The sequence below is a fragment of the Pipistrellus hanaki genome (assembly GCF_964339955.1).
Source record: "Pipistrellus hanaki genome assembly, chromosome: X".
Taxonomy (NCBI): Eukaryota; Metazoa; Chordata; class Mammalia; order Chiroptera; family Vespertilionidae; genus Pipistrellus; species Pipistrellus hanaki.
The window spans coordinates 6,964,518-6,992,133 of NC_140524.1; the positions used below are offsets into that span (position 1 = coordinate 6,964,518).

Here is a 27,616-nt window from a genome sequence, read left to right on the forward strand (position 1 = left end):
ATCCATTAAAGTTAAACAGTGTGACTGTCCACAAAATTTTTGAAAGCATAAAAATGATTGGGGGTAGGAAAAACAAAACTTCGAGCCCTTTTCTTGACCAGGGCTGATCTAGGGAAAACCTCAACTGTATGAGGAAACCAAATCATCTGGTATGCTCATAGCTGCACATGCGCATTTCAGAGCACGCCCACTGCTGCGCATGCCCAGAGCTGCACAGTTCAGACTTCATTTTCATACAAGGCCACTTCCGCGCATGTGACTCCCCCTTCCCTCAAGTCGTTGCTGCGCATGCGCTTCGCTGTCCGAGTTCGCTGAGGAGAACTGTGCAACAGGCGGTCCTGTTCCTTCCATTTTGATTCCTTCTCGCTGGTTCACATTCACCTGGTAGGTCCACAGAGCAGCCCTCCAGGAGTTGAATTAATATGGCAGAGTGTGAGGAGAAGGCCCGCGGGTTTGGGTGGAGGCAGAGCTGCGGGGTCTGTGGCCTCCTAGGAGGAAGGGCCTCGAGGGCAGCGCCTCTGTCCTCTCAGGCATCATGGCCGCCATGGCCCTGGAAGTCCTGGCGTGACCCGGACTAGGAGGGGCTGGGCCCACCAGGGCAGGGGGCAGGTAAAGGGTTTGGGGGACAGTATTTGGGGTGTCTGGGCCATGGAGGGCCCTGGAACGGCCCACAGAACACAATCCACGGTCCTCCTTGGGGCGCAGGGAAGGGGGGAGGGGTGGGCGGCGAAGGAAGGGCCTAGACACGGCCATGCTGAGGGACCGCCCCGCTGAGGCCTGGAGCTGCGCCCCCTCCCGAGGTGTGCAGCGCCCCCAGCAGAGTCCCCAGGGAGACAGGGGCACAGCCTCTGGATGGCACCTGGTCCCTGTGCCTCCTGACAATGCCAAGCAGCACAGGCGGCATGGCGGCCCGGAGCCCTCCTGTACGCTCCAGCTGGACTGACTGGAGGGAAATGGGCTGATCCCCAAAGCGGGCAAAGCAGTGCTCACTCAGGTGTGGTTTAAGCAGTATTGTCCTAAATGTCTTCGTCAAGGCTAAGCCATTGTGACAGCAAACGTGGTCGTTTCTCACCTGCTTGAAGTGATGGCAGGCAGCATGGCATGACCTAGGTGGATTGGCAAGCCTCTGTATTTGGTATCACCAGAAAGCCTGTGCACTTTGACCTACTGACCTGGGTCTTATTTACCTACAAGGAGTAGCAATAAGACTTGTGTTTTCAAACTTAAACTAAACTGTAAGGTTTAAAAACAATAGTTTTTGGCCCTTTCTTTTTTTCCCATTCAGAAGGTATCCCAAAAACTGTATCCACACTTTGACGTCGAATTTCTGTTAAATGTAAGTGAAATCTAGTTAAACAAACACTACTTTTGTAATTATTCAAAGTGTGGCTATGCATTTGTGGGGACAGCCTTTATGTATCTGTTTTTATGCAAGACCATGCTTTTGAGTGCTATGGCTTTGCAGTATGATATCAGACAGGATGACAACTCCACATTTATCCTTAAAATTGCTGTGGGTATTCAGAATCTGCTCTGATTCCATATAATTATTTGAAATATTTGTTCTAGAAATGCACCATTGGTATTCTGATACGAATTAGGTTGAATATATAGATTTCTTTGTGTAGTATGGACATTTTATTATGTTGTTTATTTTAATAAGTCTTTATTGTTCAGATTATTTCAATTGTTTCTCCTTTTTTACCCCATAGCTCACCTCTACCCACTTGCCACCCCACCCTCTTCCCTTACCTCCCCCCTACTGTCCTCTTCCATAGGTCTATGATTTTATGCAGTCCCTTCCCCTACATCCCTCACCCCATTTCCCCCTGAGAATTATCAATCCACTCCCATTCTATGCCCCTGGTTCTGTTATATTCACCAGTTTATTCTGTTCTCAGATTTTTTATTCACTTTAATTTTATATTCACTTGTTTGTAGGTATATATTTGATGTATTATTTTATTCATAATTTCCATCTTTCCCTTTTTCTTCTTCTTCCTCTTCTTAAAGAATACCCTTTAGCATTTCATATAATACCGGTTTAGTGGTGATGAACTCCTTTAGCTTTTTCTTATCTATGAAGCTCTTTATCTGACCTTCAATTCTGAATGATAGCTTTGCTGGGTAGAGTAATTTTGGTTATAGGTTCCTAATATTCATCACTTTGAATATTCCTTGCCATTCCCAACTGGCCTGCATATTTTCTGTTGAGAAATCAGCTGACAGTCGTATGGGTACTCCTTGTAGGTAACTAACAATTTTTCTCTTGCTGCTTTCAAAATTCTATGTCTTTTGCCTTTGGCATCTTAATTATAATGTGTCTTGGTGTGGTCCTCTTTGAATTCCTTTTGTTTGGGGTTCTGTGTGCTTCCTGGACTTGTAAGTCTAATTCTTTCTCGAGAGAGGGAAAGTTTTCTGCCATTTTATCTTCTAATATGTTTTCAACACTTTGCTCTCTCTTCTTCTGGCACCCCAAAAATTCGCATGTTGATACGCTTAAAGTTGTCCCAGAGGCTCCTTACACTATCTTCATATATTGGAATTCTTTTTTTGTTGTTGTTGTTTTTCTAGGTGGGTGTTTTTTGTTTCCTCAAATTCCAGAACTTTGGTTTGATTCTTGGGATACGTTGATATGTAGTTGTTTCTGTATATTCTTTATTTCAGACAGTGTATGCTTAATTTCTGACTGGTCCTTTTCCTTTTTTTTTTTTTTTTTTTTTTTTTTTTTTTTTTTTTTTTTTTTTGGCATTCTCATAAAGTTCCTTGAAGGTCTCTTAAAGTTTCTCAGTGGTTTTTAGAAGATTCTTGAGTAACCTTATAAATGTGGTTTTGAACTCTGTGTTATCCAGGAGTTTGCTTTCCTCCATTTCATTCATCCGTGACATGTTTCTGTGTTTCCGCAGTTTCTGCATTTTGACTAGTTCCCTTTGTTGTTTAAGTGATTTGCGGGGTAGGTGACCTAAAGGGGCCAGTAGCTCAACTTCCCCAATCATCCGATGTGGTCGTTCTTGGTACACCCCTTTGTGGGCTGAGTGCAAAGACTTGGTATAGTGAAGCCTTGATTGCTGTTGGTACACTGGGAGGAATTGACCTCCAGGCCAATTGGCTGTGAGAACCCGCTGTGTCTATGATGGAAGAAACTGCTGCGCTGGAGACATGCTTATGGTGAGGCCTTGTTTCAGTGGGGCTTTGGTGCTCAATGATTACACCTCCCAAAATGTGTCACTTATGGATGTGGTGTCTCACACTGACCACTAGGTACACCTGCTTCTGGCTATCCAATGGAGTACAGGTCAGTTACTGTCTTAGGCCACCCTGCAGTAGTTACAGCAAGAACCACAGTCCTCTCCTCCCTGGTTGGGGCTTTGAGACTTTGGAGCTATCTGGACCCCGTTGCAAGTTTGCTAGGTTAAGCTGTGAAAGGGAAGGCCATTCATATGCAAAAGCCGATGCTTGGAGCTTGGTTGGGCTTGTAGGTTATGCAGGGTGGGTTCTCAGGACATCTCTAGGCTAGGGCTTGGAAAACAGTGATGGCTGCCAGCCCACTGTCCCCACACTTCCTACCGTGTCCCCATGGCCCATGCCCAAGCGCAGCAAGTAAGCCACCCTCACTGTTTGACCCAATGGCAGACAGTCCAGCTCCTCCCCTAGGAATTTGGGTCCCTTGAGTCTCCCCAGGAACTGAATTTCAGAGAAATTGGGAGCTTGTCTCCCTTCGGGTTGAAGAAAGCAATGCCTGCCACCAGCCAGGATGTCGCAAGACTCCTTTACCTCAGCTTTTCAGCGCTTGTGCCCTGAGTATCTTTTTCTTTCCTTCTAGTTGTAGAACTTCCATTCTGTTAGCTTTCGCATGATTCTGAGTGATAGACATTTTGTCTTTTAGTAGTAGTTTTGAAATTGTTGTGCACGGCAGCAGTTTAGATATTAACCTACACCACCTGGAGGAGTTACAGCAAGAACCACAGTCCTCTCCTATGTCTCCCCCATATTAACCTATTATTGTGTAGGATATACACTGAGTGGCCAGATTATAATGTGTTTAGAGATCATAGTAATCTGGCCACTCAGTGTATTTGTACATTGGTATTCTTTCCAGCAGCTTTCTGTGTATGCTTATTGTTTCTAAAAGGTTATATCTAGATAGGTTCTAAATCTTATAAGGCACAATCCAATTATTTTTTAATGCTGACAGATTTTTTTTCCTTTGATATTTCAAAACTTATGCTACCTAGACACTATCAAGTGCATAGAGCATCTGCCCAAAGAACAAAGGGTCCCGGGTTTGATTTTGAACAAGAGCTCATACTTCCGATTGCAGTCTCCACCCCAGCTGGGCTTGATCAGGGCTCAGCAGGAGGCAACCAATAGATGTGTTTCTCTCACATCGGTATTTCTCTCTGTTTTTCCCTCCCTCTTACAGTCTCTCTAAAAATGAACTAAGAAATAACCTCAGGTGAGGATTTTGTAAAAATGTATACTACCTTGCCTGATTTAGCTCAATGGGCAGGGTGTCAGTAGACGGATTTATGGGTTTTGAAATCGATTACCATCGCAGGTACTTCCCAGATTGTAAGTTCTATCCCCTGCTCCAGTTGTGTCGCCTGAGGCAGGCAGGCAATCAGTCTCAATCTCTCTCTCAATATCTATCTCTCAATCTCTCTCTCTCTCTCTCTCTCTCTCTCTCTCTCTCTCTCTCTCTCTCTCCCTCCCTCCCTCCCTCCCTCCCTCCCTCCCTCCCTCCCCCCCTCCCTCCCTCCTCCCCCTTCCCCCTCTCTCCCAGCCCCGACCTGTTTCCCACCCTTCCATGCTGTTTAAAAAACAATGTAAGGAACATCCTCTGGTGATGATTTTTTTCAAATATTACGTTGTTTCCTTTTCTCTTTTTACAGCTGACCTACCAAGTACAATGCTGAAAGAATTGGGATTAGTTTGTCAAAGCTGTCTTATTCTTGATAGGAAATACAAAATTTTTTAAACCATGTTCACTGTGAACTAAGGAAGTTCCATTCCAATCCTAATCTGGTAATTTTAATCTTGAGTATTTGTGGACTTCCATCAGACACTTGTATATGTGTTGAACTGGTCATAGGAATTTTCCTTCCATTAATCTGTTAATATGGTAAGTTATGTAGATAACTTTCAAAGTTTAAAAAACATTGTATTTCTTGGAGGGAGGAGAGCTGGTCATGATATATTATTATTCTGAATAAAGTACATCTCAATACTTTGGTTAGGATGTTTACAAAAGACTTCATGAACAACATTAGGCCATTTTGTTTCGTGTACTCTCTTGGACTTTGGTACAAAGGACACTAGCTTCTTAAAAAAAAAAAAAAAAACAAAAAAAAAAAACAAAAAAACTTCTGTTCTCTGGAATGCAAGTCTCCTCAAGGCTGGGAACAGTAGAGCAATTGGCTTTGCCATGATCAGCTCTACCTGAGCGGCATCTCATTTTTTAGTATCAGTGCCTACTTACAACAGAGGAGCAGAAGGGGATGCTTCAAAGTGCCCATCACTCCAGCTATAGTGAGATGCTCATCTTCCCTGGTAGACACCTCTAATGATGCTGTCACTTGAAAGCTACCCATTCCTGGTTGTATGCTGATATCAAACTTGCCAAGCATGCCAAACTCACAACTGGTGGTCTGTATGCCTTGTTTATTTTTGTCCACCCAGTAAAGTAAATTCATGGCTCTATTAACTTTCCTGGATAATTTCAATCTCTTACATAGTAATGAATGACCTCACCACATGCTTCACTATGTACTTATAACAATTTCTCCATTTATTGAGATCTTTCATAATAGGAATTAGAAGTTACATTTATAGAGCATATACTACTCATTACCACCTCTCTGAGCTGCGTTCCATACATGTGTCACCTAATTTAATCCTCACAGTTAAGTTGGAACAGAGTGTACACAACATTTGTCATTGAATCGCATACAAAGCAGCTTAGGGATTCAAGTTCTAAGTTAGAAATCCTCCCTGTTTCTCAATGTAAAAACTTCTAAAAGTGTATACAGAAAAACAGATGTTGTAGTGATAGGCTGTATGTGATGTTTGATGAGTAAGTTGTTGGTCTGATGATTAGGAAGTGGAGTACAGGATGCAGTACTGTTACCCAGCAAGTGATGGAGGATTGAGCCTAAATGCTAGCACCTTTATCTAAGGGTATTGTGAAACCATACACTGACCGAGTGACCACAGGTATGTTCAGAGAAACAGTTACCATCGGGAGATGCATGCATGGTAACACAACCAGAGAAGTTAAGAAAATGGGAGGGTATGGGGAGGTTAATGTATTTAATTTATGGAATTGAGCGAATTGCTTTATGTCACAAATCCCAAAATCAGAAGGCAGTGATTCGTCAAAGTATACGTGTAAACATATTATTAAAATACGTTTCTGTCACAGCTCTATTTGTGAAACATATTCTCCATGGAGGTTAAACGTACCCTCTCTATCCACAATGTTACTGAAAGAATAAGTATGATTTGCAGTAGGGAAAAGATTCGAGCCGTTTTCTTGACCAGGGCTGACCTAGAGATTACAGTGCTCTGTGGCCTTGGCAGGGAAACCTCAACTCCTGTATGAGGGGCCGAATCAGGCCGAATGTGCAGCTCTGGGCATGCGCGTTTAAGACCACGCCCACTGCTGCGCATGCCCAGAGCTGCACAGTTCAGACTGTTCATTTCCATATAAGGCCACTTCCGCACATGCGCCTTTCCCCCAAGTAGGTTGCTGCGCATGCGCTTTGCTGTCCCAGTTCGCTGAGAAGTGCACAACAGGCAGCCCTGTTCCTTCCATTTTGATTCCTTCTCGCTGGTTCACATTCACCTGGTAGGTCCACAGAGCTGCCCTCCGGGAGTTTAATTACTATGGCAGAGTGTGAGGAGAAGGCCTGCGGGTTTGGGTGGGGGCGCAGCTGCGGGTTCTGTGGCCTCCTAGGAGGAAGGGCCTCGAGGGCAGCGCCTCTGTCCTCTCAGGCATCATGGCCGCCATGGCCCTGGAAGTCCTGGCGTGACCCGGACTAGGAGGGGCTGGGCCCACCAGGGCAGGGGGCAGGTAAAGGGTTTGGGGGACAGTATTTGGGGTGTCTGGGCCATGGAGGGCCCTGGAACGGCCCACAGAACACAATCCACGGTCCTCCTTGGGGCGCTGGGAAGGGGCGGGGTACGGCGGCGAAGGAAGGGCCTAGACACGGCCATGCTGAGGGACCGCCCCACTGAGGCCTGGAGCTGCGTTCCCTCCCGAGGTGTGCAGCGCCCCCAGCAGAGTCCCCAGGGAGACACGGGCACAGCCTCTGGATGGCACCTGGTCCCTGTGCCTCCTGACAGTGCCAAGCAGCACAGGCGGCATGGCGGCCCGGAGCCCTCCTGTGCGCTCCTCCTGGACTGACTGGAGGGAAATGGGCTGATCCCCGGAGCGGGCAAAGCGGTGATCACTCAGTGTGGTTTAAGCTGTATTGTCCTGAATGTCTTCGTCAAGGGGAAGCCATTGTGACAGCAAACGTGGTCTTTTCTCATCTGCTTGAGGTGATGGCAGGCAGCATGGCCATGACCTAGGTGGCTTGGCAAGCCCCTGTATTTGGTATCACCGGAAAGCCTGTGCACTTTCACTTGCTGACCCTGGGTGGTCTTTTTAACGTGTTTTCAAACTTAAACTAAACTGTAAGTTTTAAAAATAATAGTTTTTGGCTCTTTAGTTTTTTCCATTCATCTATAAGGTATCCCAAAAACTATATATACACTTTGACAGCGAATTTCTGTTAAATGTAAATGAAATCTACTTTAGTAAACACTGCCTTTGTTATTATTTAAAGTGTGGCTATACATTTGTGGGGACAGCCTTTATGTATCTGTTTTTATGCAAGATCATGCTGTGTTGAGTACTATGGCTTTGCAGTATGATATCAGACAGGATGATTCCTCCAACTTTCTTCTTAAAATTGCTGAGACTATTCGGAGTCTGTTGTGGTTCCAAACAATTCTTTGAAATATTTGTTTTAGAAATGTACCATTGGTGTTCTGTTAGGAATTAGGTTGAATCTGTAGATTGCTTTGTGTAGGATGCACATTTTAATCATGTTAATTCTTTGAGGGACACGGTTTCATTTACTTGTGGAACCTAATGAACAAAGTGAACAAACAAACAAAATAGAAACAGACACATAAGCACAGCTGTTAGAGGGGAGGGTGTTGGGCTGGGTGAAAAATGTGAAGGGCTTAAACAAACAAAAAACAACCTCAAGGACACAGACAGCTGTATGGTTATTACAAGAGGGAAAAGGGGGTGGGAAAGTTAGAAGAGGGTAAAGGAGTGGAAAATGGTGACAGGAGACTGGAATTTTAGTGATGAGAATAATGCAACATGCAAATGATGTATTAGAGAATTGTATACATGAAACATGTATTATTTTTATTTTATTTACAAATGTCACCCCAATTCCTATCTAATCCTATCTAATAAAGAGGGAATATGCTAATTGACCATCACTCCATCACAGACATGGCAGCATCCACAGCTTAGGCCAAGTTCCCATAAGAAGCCTTAATGAGCAATCAGCAGGGACCTGAGGCTAAGCTCTGCCCCGGCCCAGTGGGGCTTGACAGGGGACTTCATGCCCTGTCCCCCACAGGGCAGGGCTTGACAGGGGATCTCAGGCCCACCCCCACTTGTCAGGGCTTGACAGGGGGCCTCAAGGTGTGCTTCCTGTCCTGGTGCTGTGCTACAGTACCTCAGGCTGCACCTGCGCCCCAGCACCAGGGTGCAGGACCTCATGTCTGGCCCCCCACCACATGGGGCTTGACAGTAGACATCAGGCCATGCCACCAACCCAGCGGGCCTTGCTGGGGACCTGAGGCTTCCCTCCCCTCCGGGAGACCTGAAGCTGCTCTACACCATCTGGTGGGGCTTGCCCAGGGACCTCAGGCCATGCCTCTCACCCAGCAATTGTTGACAGGGAATCTCAATCTGTGTCTCCCACTGGGCAGGGCTTGTCGGGGACTGCAAGGCACATCCTCCACCCTTGTCTGTGCTGGTGAACCTCTGGCCCCGCTCCTCCCCCCCTCCCCCGTCCTGGCACCGGGCCAGGGTACCTTAGGGTATGTCCACTGCCCAACGGGGCTTGACAAGGATGGGACTGTCCAGGTCTGGATCTAGTCCAATGGGGGTGGGGGCAGGCAGGGTCTGGGTCTCAATCAATTTTGAGGGCCATGTAGGTTAGTAGGGACTTGACTCTGGATCCCTCTGTGTGCCCTAGACTGTGACAGGAGGGAGACTTTCATATACATTTTACTGATTTTATTTTATCTCTGATATTTCTATTATACAAAAGGGCAAATAGCAATATTAAAATATTTCCTCTAATTAATTCCCTTTTAGTGTGCACAAATTTCATGCATCAGGCCACTGATGATTTCAATAAAAAAAAAATTTAATAATGATTTGGGAACACCAAATAGTAAAAAGGGAATTTAAAAAAAAAATGAAAAAACATTTTAGCCATGGAGATGGTCTAGTTATCCTCTTAAGTATATTTCCCTAATCAAATTGTTCTACTTTCAGTGGGAAATATGAGTCGGATTGTAACATCAAAAGATGACTGGAGTTCCATACTAGTAGAAGATGAAGAGTCTGAACAGCAAGTTGGACCCGTGGTTGTGAGTGCTTTGATATTTGAACTGTCTATTATAGAAATGTATTTTCCTGTAAGTTTTGTTGAATGCCTCTAGGTACAGTGTTAAAAGTTTGTGAGCTGATAAGGGAGTAACATTGGCCCAGGAGGGTTCCTGAGGAAGGAAACCTTGATCCAGGAGGTTTTCTCTCTGGCATTGCCAGTGGAAATACCCCCTATGGCTCCTTTCTCATGCTCATTAATACAGACTGCCCACATCCACCCCAGGAGAGTTTAAAAGAGCTTCAGCTTTAGAAGTCCTTGTGGGCAGCTCCTCTAGAAGGAACCAGGTAGAGGGAAGAGAAACAATATTAAGAATAAATATATCATGTCTAAAATGCCTTTATTCTTATTCGTGATTATACCTGTGTGTATATTATGTATATTTTTATGATTGACATGTACTAACAACAAAACCTTTTATTTACGCGCACACACCCCTAGGACCAGCCGCCCAGTGATGATAAAGCTAAACAAGAGGAGCCACCCACTGAGAATCCGGATATTAGACCTGAGGAAGAGCAAGCAGATGCAGGAGCACCTGAGCCTGAGGTTCAAGGTGAAGAAGAAGGTAAGAAAACGGGGGGTCTGTCTGTCTGTCATGTATTATGCATACCATAGCTGTTGGAAAGTAAGTATGAAAAAACTACGCAGCCCTCTAGTGTGTTCAGTGGCTGAGCATTAACCTATGAACCAGGAGGTTATGGTTAAATTTCAGGTCAGGGTATACGCCTAGTTGGCAGACTCCATCCTCAGTGTGGAGCATTCAGAAAGTAGCGGATCAGTTATTCTCCCTCATTATTGTTTCTCTGTCTCTCCTCTCCACTTTGAAGTCAGATAAAATACATCTATAGATATAAAACCCTAAATGACCTTTACAATGGAATGACTGGAACAACTGGTCACTATGATGAGAACTGACCACTAAGGAGTTGACCCTCAACACAGGAGTTTCCCCCAGCCCGCAGGCCACAGTCGCCAATGAGGCCTGCCAGCCAACTTCCTGGTCCCTACCCCAGGCTGGCAGGTCCAGGTCAACCAATCAGAGACACGCCCTGGGCTTGGACAGGGAACTGGTGGTGGGTGTTGGCAGACACAGATGGCAAGGGAAGGAAAGAGAGAACCACACATTTGCAGCATGGAGGCAGACGGGGAAGGAGGAGGGGGAGTGGCAGAGAACCTGATTGGCCCTGATCGCTGGCCAGGCCTAAAGACACCTCCCAAAGAATTATTTTTTAAAAAAAATTTGTGCACCAAGTATCTAGTTTAATTTTAAAAGGCAATCTAAGAATTTCCTGGACATTGGCTGAACTTTTTTAAGATTGTATCATTTACATCTGTGCATGCTCTATCACTGTGCGTTTTCTCTATTTTCAGGATTTATGTTATGTTCTTGAAAGCACAATCCTCCTTAAGCCAGAAGTAACTGTATAGTTTTGACTACAAAAAAAGTTTTAACCAGTGATATCAGTGGGGTATTAAAGTCCCCTACTATAATTGTATTGTTGTCAATATCTCCCTTGATACCTTCCATAAATTTTTTTTTCTGTTTTTTGTTTTGTTTTGTATTTGGGTGCCCCTTTATTGGGTTTGTAAGTGTTTACTATATTATATCTTCTTGCTGTATTGATCCCTTTAGTATTATGAAGTGGCCTTCCTTATGTCTTGTCATGGCCTTCACTGTAATATCTATTTTGTCCAATATAAGTATTGCTACCCCAGCTTTTTTTTTTTCATTTCCATCCCTTCACTATCAGTCTACGTGTGTACCTCGTTTTGAGGTGGGTCCCCTGCAGGAAGCATATATATGGGTCATGTTTTCTTATGCACTAAGCCACTCAGTGCCTTTTGATTGGAGCATTCAGTCCATTTATATTCAAGGTTATTAATAGGTACTTGTTTGTAGCCATTTTTATTTTTTGTGTCTGTGTCTCTTCTTCCCTTTTTATTTTTATTTTTACAACAGTCTTCTTTTTTTCATTTCTTGCATTGCTTGCTTGATAATGATAAATTCCCTTGGGATTTATTTTTTATTTTTATATTTATTTATTTATTCATTTATTTATTTATTTATTTATTTATTTATTTATTTATTTTTGTCGGTGAAGCTCCTGATTTCCCCTTCAATTTTGAACAATAGCCTTGTTGGATAGAGTATTCTTGGACCCAGTCCCCTGCCCTGAATCACTTTGTATAGTTCTTCCTTTCCTTTCTATCCTGATGTTGTTCTGTTGAGAAATCATGGGATAATATAATGGGAGATCCTTTGTAAATAACTCTCTGTCTCTCTCTTGCAGCCTTTAAGAGTCTCTCTTTGGGATTAACATTTGCCACCATAATTACAATGTGCCTTGCTGTGGGTATTTTGGGGTTCATCTTGATTGTGACTCTCTGTGCTTGTGTGACTTTCTTCTTCACCCAAATGAGGCACATTTTCTGACATTATTTCTTCAAGTAGGTTTTCTAACCCTTGCTCTTCTTGTTGTTCTGGCACCCAAGTTATACATATATTGCTTCGTTTCATGTTGTCCCATAGCTCCCTTAGGCTGTCCTGCCTTTTAATTTTTTTCTCCACTTGCAGTTCAGATTGGATGTGTTTTGATGCCCTGTCTTCTAATTCAAGAATTCCGTCCTCCGCTTTTTATAGTCTGCTTTTTATAGTGTTTTTATTGTAGCTGTATCACTCTTTATTTCCTCTCAAGTCTTAGATACGGTAAGTTTCTGGTTTTCTCATCCATGTGGTTTATGACCCTTACTCTGAATTCTTCTTGTGACAAATTGCATGCCTCTATTTCATTTAAGTCCTTTTCTGGCGATTTCTCCTCTTTCCTTTGGAGGTTATTTTTATTTTATTTTATTTTATTTTGTCTCCCCGTTTTTGTTCTCACCTAAGGATCTAGGCATTAAGTCACTCTGGGCCTGTGACTACAGCAGCAGGCATGGTGATGGGCACACAGTCACCAAGCCCAGGTCAATGCATGAGTCTTGGTGCCAATTCGCATGGTCATGATACCTAGGGTTACTGAATGAAGCACTCAGTGTTGCTGCACAGGGCTTGGTTGCTCATGCTCAGTTGTGGCACCTGGGGTTGCTCCTTGGGCTTGGTGGTTGCTAGCAAGGTCATGGTGCCTGAGGTTGTTGTGTAGAGCTTCGTTCCCAGAGTTTTTCCATAAGGCTTGGTTGTTTGTGTGCAGACAGGGCAACTGGAGTTGCTGTGTAAGGCTTGGCTGTTTGCCTGCAGTCGAGGCGCCCCAGGGCTAAAGTTTCTGGCCAATGGGAGGGAAGCGCCCTCTGGAACTCACAGGAGCCTGTGGCCTGGGAGGCTGGAGTCCCCGTGTTCATGGGTCTGCAGCTGAGGCAGCAGGTCCATGGCCGGAGTGGCTATAGGGTTCCCTATGGTGTCTGGGGGCACCCTGGGTGGAGGTGAGGCTGGGCTCCCAGACACAGCAGCTCTCCGCTTCATGATGGCATGCCTCTGTGGCACAGCCTCCCTGGGATAGATTGCAGCTATAGCAGGGGTTGCCCAGCTAGGGGAGCCCAGTCCACCAGCCCCCAAAAGTCCTGTGGAATCTAGCTGTCCTTCACTCCTCTTTTGCCCCCTTACTCACTCACTCACACTCTCTTCCTCACTGCTGATCTGCCAGCTGCCATCTTTCTTCTCTCTCAACCCTTCACGTTTTTAACCCACTCCCCCAACCTCCCTCCCATCTGACAACCACTAGTCTGTTCTCTGTATCTGTGAAGTTGTTTCTGTCTTTTTTGTCTCTACATAGTATACTTTATTTTTAGTCAATATTTCTTCTTATTTCTTTATTGACTAAAGTATTACATATGTGTCCTTATTCCTCCATTTACCCCCAACTCACCCCCCTATAGTGTACTTTAGATTTCACATGTTAGTGAAATTCTATGATACTTGTCTTTACCTCAATTATTTGTTTCTCTTAGTATTAGCCCATACATCTAAGTCCATCCATGCTGTCACAAATGGCAATATTTCATTCTTTTGTATGGTCTCATAATATTTCTCTCTCTCTCTCTCTCTCTCTCTCTCTCTCTCTCTCTCTCTCTCTCTCTCTCTCTCTCTCTCTCTGTGTGTGTGTGTGTGTGTGTGTGTGTGTGTGTATCACCATTTTTTATCCACTTGACTATTGATGGGCACTTGGTTTGCTTCCATATCTTGAATAACACTGTAATGAACACAGACAAGCATATATTCTTTCTGGTTACTGTTTTGGAATTCTTTGCATATCTGATAAGAATTTCTAATCACTGGATTATAATGCAGTTCATTTTAAATTTTTTTGAGGAACCTCCATCCCTTTTTCCTGAGTGACTGCATTGTCCTGCACTGGGCCAACAGTGCATGTGGGTTCCCCTTTCTCCACATCCTCGTCACGACATACTATTTGTGGGTTTATTGATGATGTCCATTCTGACACATATAAGATTATATCTCATTAAAGTTTTGTTGCACATTTCTCTGATAACTAGTGACATTGAACATCTTATCATATTTTTATTGGCCACCTGTAAGCCCTAAGAGTCTATTCAGGTCCTCTATATGTTTTTTTAGATATTTTGTTTGTTTTGGTTTTGGTTTGGTTTTGTTGTTGAGCTGTATGACTTCTTTTTTTATAATATATTTTATTGATTTTTTTACAGAGAAGAAGGGAGAGGGGTAGAGAGGTAGAAACATCGAAGAGAGAGAAACATTGATCAGCTGCCTTCTGCACACCTCCTACTGGGGATGTGCCCACAACAAAGGTAAATGCCCTTGACCGGAATCGAACCTGGGACCTTTTAGTCAGGAGGCTGACGCTCCGTCCACTGAGCCAAACCAGTTAGGACTGTATGACTTCTTTTTAATTTTTGGATGTTGACACCCAAAAATTAAAAAGAAGTCATACAGCCCTAAGTGTATAATTAGAGAATATTTTCACCCGTTCAGTAGGTTGCTTTTCCATTTTTTTTATCATATTCTTTGCTATTCAAACCCCTTTTAATGTGTGATTTATCTTGAGAACATAGATCATAAAGAATATTGCTGAGAGAAACAAGAGATTTTACTGCCTGTGTTTTCTTCGAGGAGGTTCATGGTTTTCAGTCCTACATTTAAGCCTTTAACCCATTCTGTGTTTACTCTTGTGTATTGGTGTAAGAAGATGGTCTCGTTTATTTTTGTAGATGTATCTGCCCGATTTCGCCAACTCAATTTACTGCATAGACTGCCATTATATCATTGCATGTTTTTCCCTCCTATGTCATATATTAATAGACCATAGAGGCATGGGTTTGCTTCTGAGCTCTCTGTTCTATCCCATTGATCTATATTTTCTATGCTTTCCTTTACATCTTTAAAGGAAATGCTTTTGGTTTTTCCCAGTTGAGTATATTAGCTTTGGATTTGTCATATATATAGCCTTTATTATGATAAATTATGTTTTCTTTATTTCCGGTTTGCTAAGAGTTTCTATCATAAGGGGGTACTGGATTTTATGAAATTATTTTTGCTGTATCTTTTGATTTGTTCACATAATCTTTTGCCTTCATTTGGTTTTTGTTGAGTATCACATTAACTGATTTGTGGACATTGTACTGAACTTGCATCCCAGAAATAAATCCCGCTTGATCAGGGAATATGATCTTTTTAATTTATTGAGCAGTTTGGTTTGCCTATATTTGGTTGAGGATCTTTGCATCTATTTTCATCAGAGATATTTGACATAATTTTATTTCTTGTAGTGTCTTTATTTGGTTTTGGAATTAGGATGATGCTGGCCTCATGAAATGAGCTTGAGAGTTTTCTCCCCTCTTCAATGTTTTTGGGAATAGTTTGAGAAGAATAGGTGTCAGGTCTTTCAATGTTTGGGAAAATTCATCTGTAAAATCAGCAGGTCAAAAACTTGTTTTTTTAATTATTATTACAGAGTTGATTTCATTAGTTGTAATAGGCCTATACAGATTTTCTGTTTCTTCTTAATTCAATTTGGAAGGTTATATGTTTCTAAGAATTCATCCATTTCTTCCAGATTGTCCAACTTGTTGGCATATGCTTAATCCTAAAATTTTCTTATAATCCTCTCTATTTCTGTGGTGTTTGTTGTTACTTCTCATTCATTTCTAATTTCATTTATTTGAGTACTCTTTTTTTTTAATGAGTCTGATTAAAGGATTATCAATCTTTATCTTTTTAAAGAACCAGCTGCTGGTTTTATTTATATATTTTATTATTGAAAATTTTAATGTTAACATTATTACTGCTATACAACTTCCCCCGCTTTGGTTGACTTCCTCCAGCTGCCACTTCTCCCTCACTTGGCCTTCACAAACGTATTGACCATATCCATGGGCTATGCATATATGATCTTGAGCTAATGCCTTCATCTTTTATATTTACTTTTTAAAGTCTATTGTGTTTACTTTCACTCTGGTTGTTCCGATTTCTTTCTTTCCACTGAGTTTGCACTTACTTTGTTCTTTTTCTAGTTCTTTTAGGTCTGAGATTAGGTGGTTTACTTGAAATTAGATGATTATATTTTAATTGTAATAAAATACTACCCATGGTGTACACCTCAGATTTCATTGATAGCTTATGCTCTCTACTTGTATTAACACACTATGGTCATGTATAGGAAAGGCACATGGCTTTTGGTTGAACTTCAGATCGTCATTTACAACAAGTTCCATACTACAGAAAAACAAGGATGTAAAGTCCATATTTCTATCATATATTATTACACTAGATTACAGGTTTTTTTCATGTAACTGAAGAAATGAATATTACCACTTCCTAATTGATATGTCATGTTTACTGCTGAAATTGATAACTTTCTTTTTAAGGGGATGACCTGGAAGATGATACCCAAGAACTGGTGAACCCAATGACTGGGGCCGAATGTGGAGATAACCCTGATGTCATCGGGCAAGCTTATGTACATCCAGTAACCATTGAAAAGCCAGAAGCAGGTATATTACTAATTAAGAATGCAATTTATGTGTTTTCTGATTTTTACAATATTATACCTTTAAAAAAACAGAAATAACAAACATATTATTACATGAGTAGACTCACATATAATGATACTTCGAACATTAGTTCAGACTGCAAATAAGGGACTGCCTGATTTAAATAATCAGATAGAGAAACACACTGGTTCACAGCCAAATTGAATTATAAAATATGAAAACATTTTCTTCTGAGTGCAAGTACTTGAAACAACAGCTAATACATATTTGATTCTCTTATGATTTCTGCAGATAATGCATTTGAAATAAATATCAAGAGTATGAAATATTCTGAGACACTGAAGTAGATTGCACTACCAGCTTTAATATAATTTGTAAATTTATAGGAGAGTTCTTAATTTCGGAACTGATATATGCTCTTACACAGTAAATTCAAATAAAATATATTAATTTTGTATGATGATCGTTGGATTCTCTACTCGTATTGGAAAGAATACAAAGATACTTTAATTTTATGACGTAGTTGTCATAAATTATGTTCTTGAGTCACATTTAAACACCTGACCAGAAATCACATATCTACTAAAATTATGAGGAATCATTCCACTGATGTTTCTTTTTCTATCTATAGACATGGATACCTGTTCTTAGACCTGTCAAATTTTCAATAATTCTGGCTCTAATAAGCAATTGAATTTAAGTTTTTTCCCCAATGAAGCATCAAGTGATTGAATTGTGAAATACCAAGAAATAGACCAGTTTTTATTTTCTCTGATCAGTAAAGAGAGTGTAGGCGATCACTGATGCTCAAGACAGGTGTGAGTAAGACACCTATGCTAAGCATGCTCACTGTCACCACTGTCAGATTTAATAGGCTCATGTCCCTTATAGAAATATGGGTAGTATGAGATAAGGTCTTGTAATCATATCAAATACGGCACATTGACCACTCAAATTGATAAAAATTTTAAGGGCTTCTCCTGGAAGGTGATCTCCAGGAAATGACTCAGCCAAAGACTGAGGGTGAGGACAGAGATGGGCTTGAAGTAAAGGGGGAGATGTTACTAAATCTAGAGCACATTTACATGCCAAAGCAGATATGTTATTCATCAAGAATGCAATTCATGCATTTTCCAGGGTGATCTCTGATAATTACAAGACCTTCTAAATTTAAAGGAAGCACTTGATTTTCAGGGAAGGAAATTGCCCTGAGTTAGTCTTCTGAACTATTTACTCTACATAGCTGAACCATTTAATTAGACTTATTTCCAATAAAAGAATGTTTTAAGATTACACCCAGGACCCAATTAAATGTGGCTGAAATGGGCCCAGGGAAATATCATGGAATTTAAAGATAAGCTTTACTAAACAGATAATAAATTACATGACCATCCAAAAATAAACATTAGGAGAAAGGAACAAAGAAATTAAGCTAAGGAGAAAAGATATAGTAAGTAATATGAGTATAAATCTTAAGGAAAATGAAAACTAATACAATTAAAAATATATAAAGATGGCTCTTACAAGAGATATGTAAGATTCCATTAGTTACATAATCTGGAGTAAAATGAAAGAAGCCTAAGTGTACTCAATAAGGAACATGAACAGCAAACCAACAGATACTGAGTATTTTATAAAATTGAAAGTAAAGATATTCTTGAACTCTAAATTAATATTTTCAAAATATGGATGGAATGCTTCATATACCAGGAAAGCATATTTTATCTAATATAATCCAGTAGCACCTGAATATCTAAAAATAGAAAATATCATGGGGAAATTTTCAGAAATTAGTTCAGAGTTGTCCCTCCTAAGCTCTTACTTTTAGCTAATGACATGGTAATATATTCATGAAAGTTGATGAGAACATATCTTAAGCATTCTCGGCACAAAAAATAGAAGTTAACTAGGTAAGTTGAAGGATGGGTTAATGACCTATATTTACCTTAATAATCATGCCACAATGCATACATACAGCCAATCACCATGTTTACTGTTTCAATATATACAATAGTTTAAGGTTCCTCTATAAAGTGTTTAGAAATCATTGTATTTTAAAAACCAATTTTTTTTACTTGTCTATGTATCTTTCTCATTCTCTCATTCTTTCTTCCCCTCTGCTACCTCCTCCCTCTATTAATTCATTCATTCATTCATTCTTTACGTGTGTGTGTGTGTTTAATTAATATTTCTTGTTCAGATTATTACAATTGTTCATCTTATTCCCTCATAGTTCCCCTCAACCCTGTTCCCACCCCAACCTCTGCCCTTCCTCCCCACTCTCCATTGTCCTCATCCATGGGAATACAATTTTTGTCTAGTCTCTTGCCACACCCCACACACACCTTTCCCCCTGAGAATTGTCTGTTCACTCGCTTTCTATACCACTGATTCTATTATATTCTGTGTGTTTTCTTTATGGTTGTTTTTCTGTCTTCCTGTAAGGCATTCTATAAATAAGCTTCACATTTTGGTATAAAAAATGGTGTTACTGACTTAAACTTCGTGTGATTGTAAAAGTGATCATACAAATTGAAACTCATGCACTGTGATAAAATAATAATTTACAATTACACTAGGACTACAGATGGAATTGGGAATACGTGGTTACCCTATTCAAATAATTGCATAAAAAGGGTAAAGGAGCCCAAGAAATATTTTTGCTTTTCATGTACCATAATGAAGAAGCAAAGGTAGTACCGGCCTTTCTGTTTACTTCACATAAGCAAGAACAAATAAAACAATACTATTTTAGCTATGTTATATTCAGAATAGTATTTCAAATCAAAGCATTCCTTGTAAACGTTTGTTTCTTATGGGTTTTCTGTTGGATGGTGTTCACATTTTTTTTTATACTTTACACATTTCTTGCTGACTATTTAAAACCACCTTTTCATAGGTTCATTTCATTTCCTGTGCTCAGAACTGGAACAGTCTTTTTGTTGCTGAGTACCAACAGAAAGAGTGGTGTGTTTAGTCAATATTGGTAAAATGTATGCATGGAAGTCTGTCTTATAAAACCTAAACTTTGTCCTTTGTGTACCTTTAATGTCATCTAAATGTAATGAGACTAAGGAATGTTCAAACCAGTTCTGCTTCCTTGCAGGAGAAGGGAAACCACGCGTTTAAAGGAAGATGATATCAAGACACAAATTATTCCTATGATACTACAGTGTTAAAGTTCTCTCAATAAAGTTTTTCAGCATTATCCAAGGAATCTTGCAAATCTTTTGTGAAGTATATTCCCAAAATCTTGATGCTATTGAAAATTATATCATTTTCTAATGTTTTACATGACAAATGAGCTTTCTTATGCAGATATCTTTGTACATTGGTATTCTCTCCATCAACCTTGTCATATATGACTAGATATCTGGTACACGAAATTCATGAACTCAGATATGGGACCCTCAGCCTGGCCTGCTCCCTCTCACTGTCCAGTAGCCGTTGGAAGATGTCCAACTGAGCTGGCAGTGGACATCCTTAGCGCTGCCACAAAAGTGGCAGAAGGTCCCACCACCACAGCTACACTCGCCCACTTGAGCCCGGCTTCTGGCTGAGTGGCAGTCCCCCTGTGGGAGTGCACTGACTATCAGGTGGCAGCTCCTACATTGAGTATCTTCCCCTTGTGGCCAGTGCGCATCATAGTGACTGGTCGTTCTGTCATTTGGTTTATTTGCATATTAGCCTTTTAATTTCATATAGGATTATTGTTTAACATATAGGATTATTGTTTCCCAATGGTTATTTCTAGATAGATTCTAAGTTTCACTATGCACAATCCAATAATTTCTGAATGGTAACAAATTTTTTCGGTGATTTTAAAAATTCTGCTATGTTGGCTGGCTTTACTCATTGGTCAGTGTTCACCCCTCAGACTTTGGGTCTTGGAATCAATTCCTCTTCAAGAGTACTTATCAGGTTACAAGTTCTATCCCCTGCCCCAGTCTGGTCATATGTGAGAAGCAGTCAATCATTGTGTCTATCTCACATGACTGTGTTTCTCCCTCTCTCCCTCTTTCTTTCTCCCTCCCTCCATCTCTTCCTCCCTCCTTCTTTATTCCCCTTCTACTCTCTCTAAAAACCAATGGGAAAGAATATCCTCAGATGAGAATTTCTTTAAAAATAAGCCTTTATTTCCTTCTCTCATTTTACAGCAACAGATTGAGCGACGCAATAAAATGTTAATAGAATTGGAATTAGTTTGCCAAACTTGTCTTATTCCTGATAGGAAATGGGAAATTTTTTAAAATATATTTTATTGATTTTTTACAGAGAGGAAGAGAGAGGGTTAGAGACATCGATGAGAGAGAAACACCGATCATCTGCCTCTTGCACACCCCCTACTGGGGATGTACCCGCAACCAAGGTACATGCCCTTGACCGGAATCGAACCCGGGACCTTTCAGTCTTCAGGCCGACGCTCTATCCATTGAGCCAAACCGGTTTTGGCGGAAATGGGAAATTTTTAACATTTCACCATGTTCACTGTGGAGTAAAGGAGCTTCCATTCCCATCTCAGTCTGTAAAGAATTTTTGAATATATGTTGACCTCTATCAGAAACTTGTGTATTTGTTGAACTGATCATAGGATTGGTCCTTCCATTAATCTGTTAATATGGTGAGTTACATAGATAAGTTCCTATGGTTAATCAAATCTTGTATTGCTTCAAGGGAAGAGCGCTTGGTCATGGTAATTTTATTTTAATCTGGTGAGTCATCTCTGTCTTGATACTTTGTTTAGGTTGTTTATGAATGACCACATGAGCCACATTAGCCCATATTTTATTTGATGTACACTAACTGCGTGAAAGGAATTGATAGGTAAAAACTCTTCTTCTGTTCCATGAAACACAGTTCTCCACAAGGCGAGGAGAAATGCAGCAATAGGCTTTGTCATGATCGGCTCTATCTGGGCAGCATCTCAGATTTTTAGTATCAGAGCCTACTTTCAGGGGAGAGGCAGAAGGGGATGGTTCGGGTGCCCATCACATCCACCTTTGTAGAATGCACATCTTCCCTGCGAGATACCTCTCTAATGACGCAATCATTTGGAAAGATACCTGCTCTAGGTTCTATGCTGATACCGAACTTATACACCCAGTAAAGTAAAATCATGGCTCTATGGCCTAGATCAGTGTTTCCCAAAGTGTGGTACGTGTACCCCCGGGGATACGGGAAGAGTTTGGTGGGGGTACGCGTTGTACCGGAGTTTGGTGGGGATAGGCACTGCACCATGCTTAGCTGCGCCTAATTCTATGTTCTCATGAGTATGAGGGGTACTCAGCGTTATGAAAATTATAGAAGGGGTACACATATGTCAAAAGTTTGGGAGACACTGGCCTAGATAATTTCAGTCTCCACTCCACGGTCATGACCTGACCACATCCTCGCTTACATACTTATACCAATAGCTGCATTATTTCAGATTTTTCATAATGGGAATCAGTCATATTTAGAGAATGTACACTACCATTTACCACCTATCTGAGCTGGGTTCCATACATGTATCACCTAATTTAACCCTCACAATTAAGGTAGAACAGAGTGTACACAAAACTTGTCACTTGAATCCCATTGAAAGCATATTTGGGGATTCAAGTTCTGAGTTAGAAATCCTTGTTTCTCATTATAAAAACTTAAGTGTTGTATACAGGAAAACAGATGTACATGACTACTGTAGTGATAGGCTGTAAGTGATCTTTGCCTAGAAAATTGTTGGTCTGATGATTGGGAAGTAGAGTACAGGATGCAGCAAGTGACAGAGAACTGAGCCTAAAGGCTAGCACCGTTATCTAAGGGTATTGGTAAACCATACACTGACCGAGTGACCACAGGTATGTTCAGAGAAACATTTACCGTCTGGAGATGTGTGTACGGTAACACACACACAAAAAAAAGTTAAAAAAACTGGTGGGTAAATTAAATTTATGGAAGTGAGCAAATTCCTTGTAAGCATGAAACAAATCCCAGAAGCAGAAAGCAGTGACTCATGAAAGTACATGTGTAAACATGGTATTAAAATACGTTTCCGTCACGGCCATGTTTCTGAAACATTCTCATGAAGGTTAAACTTAGCGTGTCTGTCCACAAAGTTTCTGAAAGCATAAGAATATTTGGGAGTAGGGAAAAAATATACCCTGAGCTGCTTTCTTGACCAGGGATGACCTACAGATTACAATGCTCTGATGCCTGAGCAGGGAAACCACAACTATCTCAGGAGCCAAATTAGTCCATAGGCTCATACCTGCGCATGCCCAGAGCAGTTCAGACTGTTCATTTCCATATAAGGCCACTTCCGCGTCTGTGCCTTTAAGTTGGTTGCTGCGCATGCGCTTTGCTGTCTGAGTTCACTGAGGAGAACTACGCAACAGGCGGTCGTGTTCCTTCCATTTTGATTCCTCGCTGGTTCACATTCACCTGGTAGGTCCACAGAGCTGCCCTCCGGGACTTTAATTAACTATGGGAGAGTGTGAGGAGAAGGCCCGCGGGTTTGGGTGGAGGCGGAGCTGCAGGGTCTGTGGCCTCCTAGGAGGAAGGGCCTCGAGGGCAGCGCCTCTGTCCTCTCAGGCATCATGGCCGCCATGGCCCTGGAAGTCCTGGCGTGACCCGGACTAGGAGGGGCTGGGCCCACCAGGGCAGGGGGCAGGTAAAGGGTTTGGGGGGCAGTATTTGGGGTGTCTGGGCCATGGAGGGCCCTGGAACGGCCCACAGAACACAATCCACGGTCCTCCTTGGGGCGCTGGGAAGGGGGGGGCGGGGGGCGTTGAAGGAAGGGCCTAGACACGGCCATGCTGAGGGACCGCCCCGCTGAGGCCTGGAGCTGCGCCCCCTCCGAGGTGTGCAGCGCCCCCAGCAGAGTCCCCAGGGAGACAGGGGCACAGCCCCTGGATGGCACCTGGTCCCTGTGCCTCCTGACAGTGCCAAGCAGCACAGGCGGCATGGCGGCCCGGAGCCCTCCTGTGCGCTCCAGCTGGACTGACTGGAGGGAAATGGGCTGATCCCCGGAGCGGGCCAAAGCGGTGCTCACTCAGTGTGGTTTAAGCAGTATTGTCCTGAATGTCTTCGTCAAGGGGAGCCGTTGTGACATCAAACGTGGTCTTTTCTCACCTGCTTGAGGTGATGGCAGGCGGCATGGCCATGACCTAAGTGGCTTGGCAAGCCCCTGACCCTGGGTCTTCTTTTTAACGTGTTTTCAAACAAACTAAATTGTAAGTTTTAAAAAATAATAGGTTTTGGCTCTTTCATTTTTTCCATTCATCTATAAGGTATCCCAAAAACTGTATACACACTTTGATAGTGAATTTCTGTTAAATGTAAATGAAATGTAGTTTAATAAACACTGCCTTTTTAATTATTCAAAGTGTGGCTATACATTTGTGGGGCCACCCTGTATGTATCTGTTTTTCTGCAAGACCATGCTGTTTTGAGGGCTATGGCTTTGCAGTATGATATCAGACAGGATGACAACTCCATATTTCTCCTTAAAATTGCTGTAGCTATTCAGTCTGCTGTGGTTCCATATAATTCTTTGAAATATTAGTTCTAGAAATGCACCATTTGTGTTCTGATAGGAATTACCGGTAGATTGAATCTATAGATTGCTTTGTGTAGTATGGACATTTTAATTACATAAATTCTTCCTGTCTATGAACATGGTTTCATTTACATGTGGAATCAAATGAACAAAGGGAACAAACAAAGTAGAAACAGACTCATAGACACAGAAAAGCTTTTGGGGTTGGTGTTAGGCTAAGTGAAAAGGTGAAGGGATTAAACAACCAAAAAACCTCAAGGTCACACATAGCTGTATAGTTATTACAAGAGGGAAAAGGGGGTGTGAGTGTTAAAAGAGGGTAAATGTGATAAATTGTGACAGAAGAAGACTGGACTTTGGGTGATGAACACAATATAACATGCAAATGATGCATTATAGAACTGTATCCATGAACCCTTTATGATTTTATTAACAAATGTCATCCCAATCCTATCTATCTAATCCTATCTAATAAAGCTGGAATATGCTAATTAACCATCACTCTATCACAAAGATGGCTGAGGCCAAGTTGCTTTAATGAGCAATCAGCAGGGGCCTGAGGCTAAGCACCCCTGAACCGGCAGGTATTGACTGGGGACCTCAAGGTGTGCTTTCTGTCCTGGTGCTGAGCTAGAGTACTCAGCCTGTTCCCCCTTCCAAGGACCAGGCTAGGGGACCTCAGGTGTGGCCCTCCACAAGGTGGGGCTTGATGGGGGACCTGAGGCTGCAACCCCTCCTGGTGTAATTGAGGTATTTGAGGCTATGCCACCCCACCTGGCAGGGCTTTACCAGGGACCTCAGGCCATGCCATCCACCCAGCGAGTCTTGATAGGGAATCTCAGGCCATGTTTCCCAACTGGCAGGGATTGATGGAGGATCTCAAAGCATGCCACGCCCTCTTCCCCCAGGACGAAGGCCCCGATCACCAATGGGGCCTACTGGCCAACATCCTATTCCCTACCCCCTGCTATCAGGTCCCGGTCACCCAATCAAAGATATGTCCTGTGCTGGGACAGGGAAGTAGGGGTGGATGGTGGCACACACAGTTGGCAAGGAAAGTGGGGAGGGAACCACAGGGTGGCAGCATGCAGGCAGTGGGGAAGGAGGAGGCGGGGAGGCAGAGAACCTGTTTGGCCCTGATCGCTGGCCAGGCCTAAGGACGCCACCCAAAGAATTATGGTTTTAAAGAATTTTGTGCACTATGCATCTAGTTCAATTTTAAAATGCAATAAAACTTTTTTCCTGGAAATTGGCTGAAAATTTTAAGATTATATCATTTATAACTGTGCAGGATCTTTCACTTTGAGTTTTCTCTTTATCTTTAGGATTTATGTTGTGTTGTTGAAAGCACAATCCTTCCTAAACCAGAAGTAACTGTATAGTTTTGACTACAAAAATGTGTAATGATTTTCCATTTTAATTGCTTCTTCATGGAACATTGTGTGTCTTCTCAGTCATTGTATCCCAAGAATAAGCAATGTTCATCAGCAGGTACAGAGAGCCAAATCAGCCCAGAGAAGAACACTGGAAACCAAGCTTATTTGTGTAGGGGTGGTAGCCCCATTTTATAAGTGAGAAAACTGATGCTGGGCACTTGACTCACTGAGACGTAAGTTATACTTTACTGCAAGATGTATGTTCTTTCTACCACCTATGTTGGGTGTCTGAAATAGTGGATGGGATTGAAAGGCTAAATACTCAAGTGTGTCCGAACTGTCAGGTAGCTCAGTACCAGAAATTGATGCAGTTCAGTAAATCAGGTTAAAACCTCAGAAAGGAGCACACTGGAAGATGGCCTCTCTTTCCTTTGAGTGATATTTTCATATGGTATATTTAATAAAGGCTGAATTATTTTGAATACTGGTAAGCAAGTCATTATATGTGTATGGTTTTTAAGTGACCTTAAAAAGTGGTTCCTGCCCTAGCTAATTTGGCTCAGAGGATAGACCATGAGCCTACTGACTGAAGGATCCCGGGTTTGATTCTTGTCAGGGGCACATGCCCAGGTTGTGGGCTTGATACCCAGTAGGGGGCATGCAGGAGGCAGCTGATCAATTATTCTCTCTCTTGATTGAAGATTCTATCTCTCTCTCCGTGTTCCTCCCTCTCTGAAATTAATACAAATATATTCTTAAAAAAAACTTTAGAAAGTGTTTCTCTTAAGATTAGGCAAATGAGAATTACCTTTGAATTATTATGAAATGGAAATTATTTCTTTTGACTGTCATTATCATCAAACACTGGTAGTAACTTATTTACATAATTCAGACTATGGATTATTTTAGCTATTCAACTCTAAGAGGTTTCCATGATACGCTTGACAATAAAGTCCATCAATTTATTTCCATCCTACTTCCTTTATTCTCACTGTAAGACAGAAATTTTGCTGTTTATCACTAACTAGAGGCCTGGTGCACCAAATTTGTGCAGGGGTAGCGTCCCTAGGCCTAGAGAGCAATCATGGCCAATTGGGACCTTCCAGTTTCTGGCCAGGGCCTTCCATCTCTGGCTGCCAGCTGCTGGCCAGAGCCTGCCTTCATTCTGCACCAACCTCTGGTGATCAGTGCACGTCATAGGGAGTGATTGAACTTCTGGTCTCCTGGCCAAACTCCTAAGGGGACACTTTGCACATTAGCCATACACACACGCACGCACGCACGCACACAACTTAATATTACTGTTGCTACTTTCTACTAACTGACACTCCTTTATGGTAAGTTATGTATAAGAATGCTGGCAAGGATTTGGAGAAAAGGGAACCCTAGTACATTGCTGGTGGGAATGCAGACTTGTGCAACAATTATGGAAAACATTATGGAGTGTCCTCAAAAAATTAAATATGGAAATGCCATTTGTCCCAGGGATCCCACTTCTAGGAATGTATCCTAAGAAACCCAAACCACCAATCTGTAAGAACATATACACCCCTATTCTCATAGCTCCACAATTTACAATAGCTAAGATCGGGAAGTAGCCCAGGTGCCCATCAGTAGATGAGTAGATAAAATAGCTGTGGTACATTTATATCATAGAATGCTATGCAACAGTAAAAACGAAGACTCTTTTACCCTTTGAGACCTTTAGTTTTTCATGATAAGTGAAATTAGTCAGTCAGAGAGAGACAAATATCACATGATCGCACTAATATGTGAAATCTAAGAAAGAAAATAAGCTGATGAACAGAGTGGATCCAGAAACATGGAAGTATGAAACAGAGTGTGGAGTCTCAGAAGGAAGGTGGGAAAGGGTGAGTTGGGTGGGAAGCAATCAACCAAAGACCTCATATGCATATATGCATAACTCATGGAAACAGACAAAAGGGTGCCGCAGACATGGGGTAAGGGGTCCAGCATGGGAGTGGGCTGGAGGGGATCAGTGGGGGTGGGGGGTAAAGGGTGGACATAATGTAATACTTTCAACAATAAAA

General features: G+C 41.9%; 1 protein-coding gene across 1 annotated transcript in view; it reads left to right on the plus strand.

The window, feature by feature from the left end:
* Window positions 1-325: 325 nt before the first annotated feature.
* The window catches only part of LOC311615672 (protein argonaute-2-like), a 40,220-nt gene continuing 12,929 nt past the window's right edge, over window positions 326-27,616 (plus strand). Inside the window, exon 1 of the mRNA XM_084871055.1 lies at window positions 326-384. The gene's annotated coding sequence lies outside the window, so the exon portion shown is untranslated. The remainder of the gene's footprint in view (window positions 385-27,616) is intronic.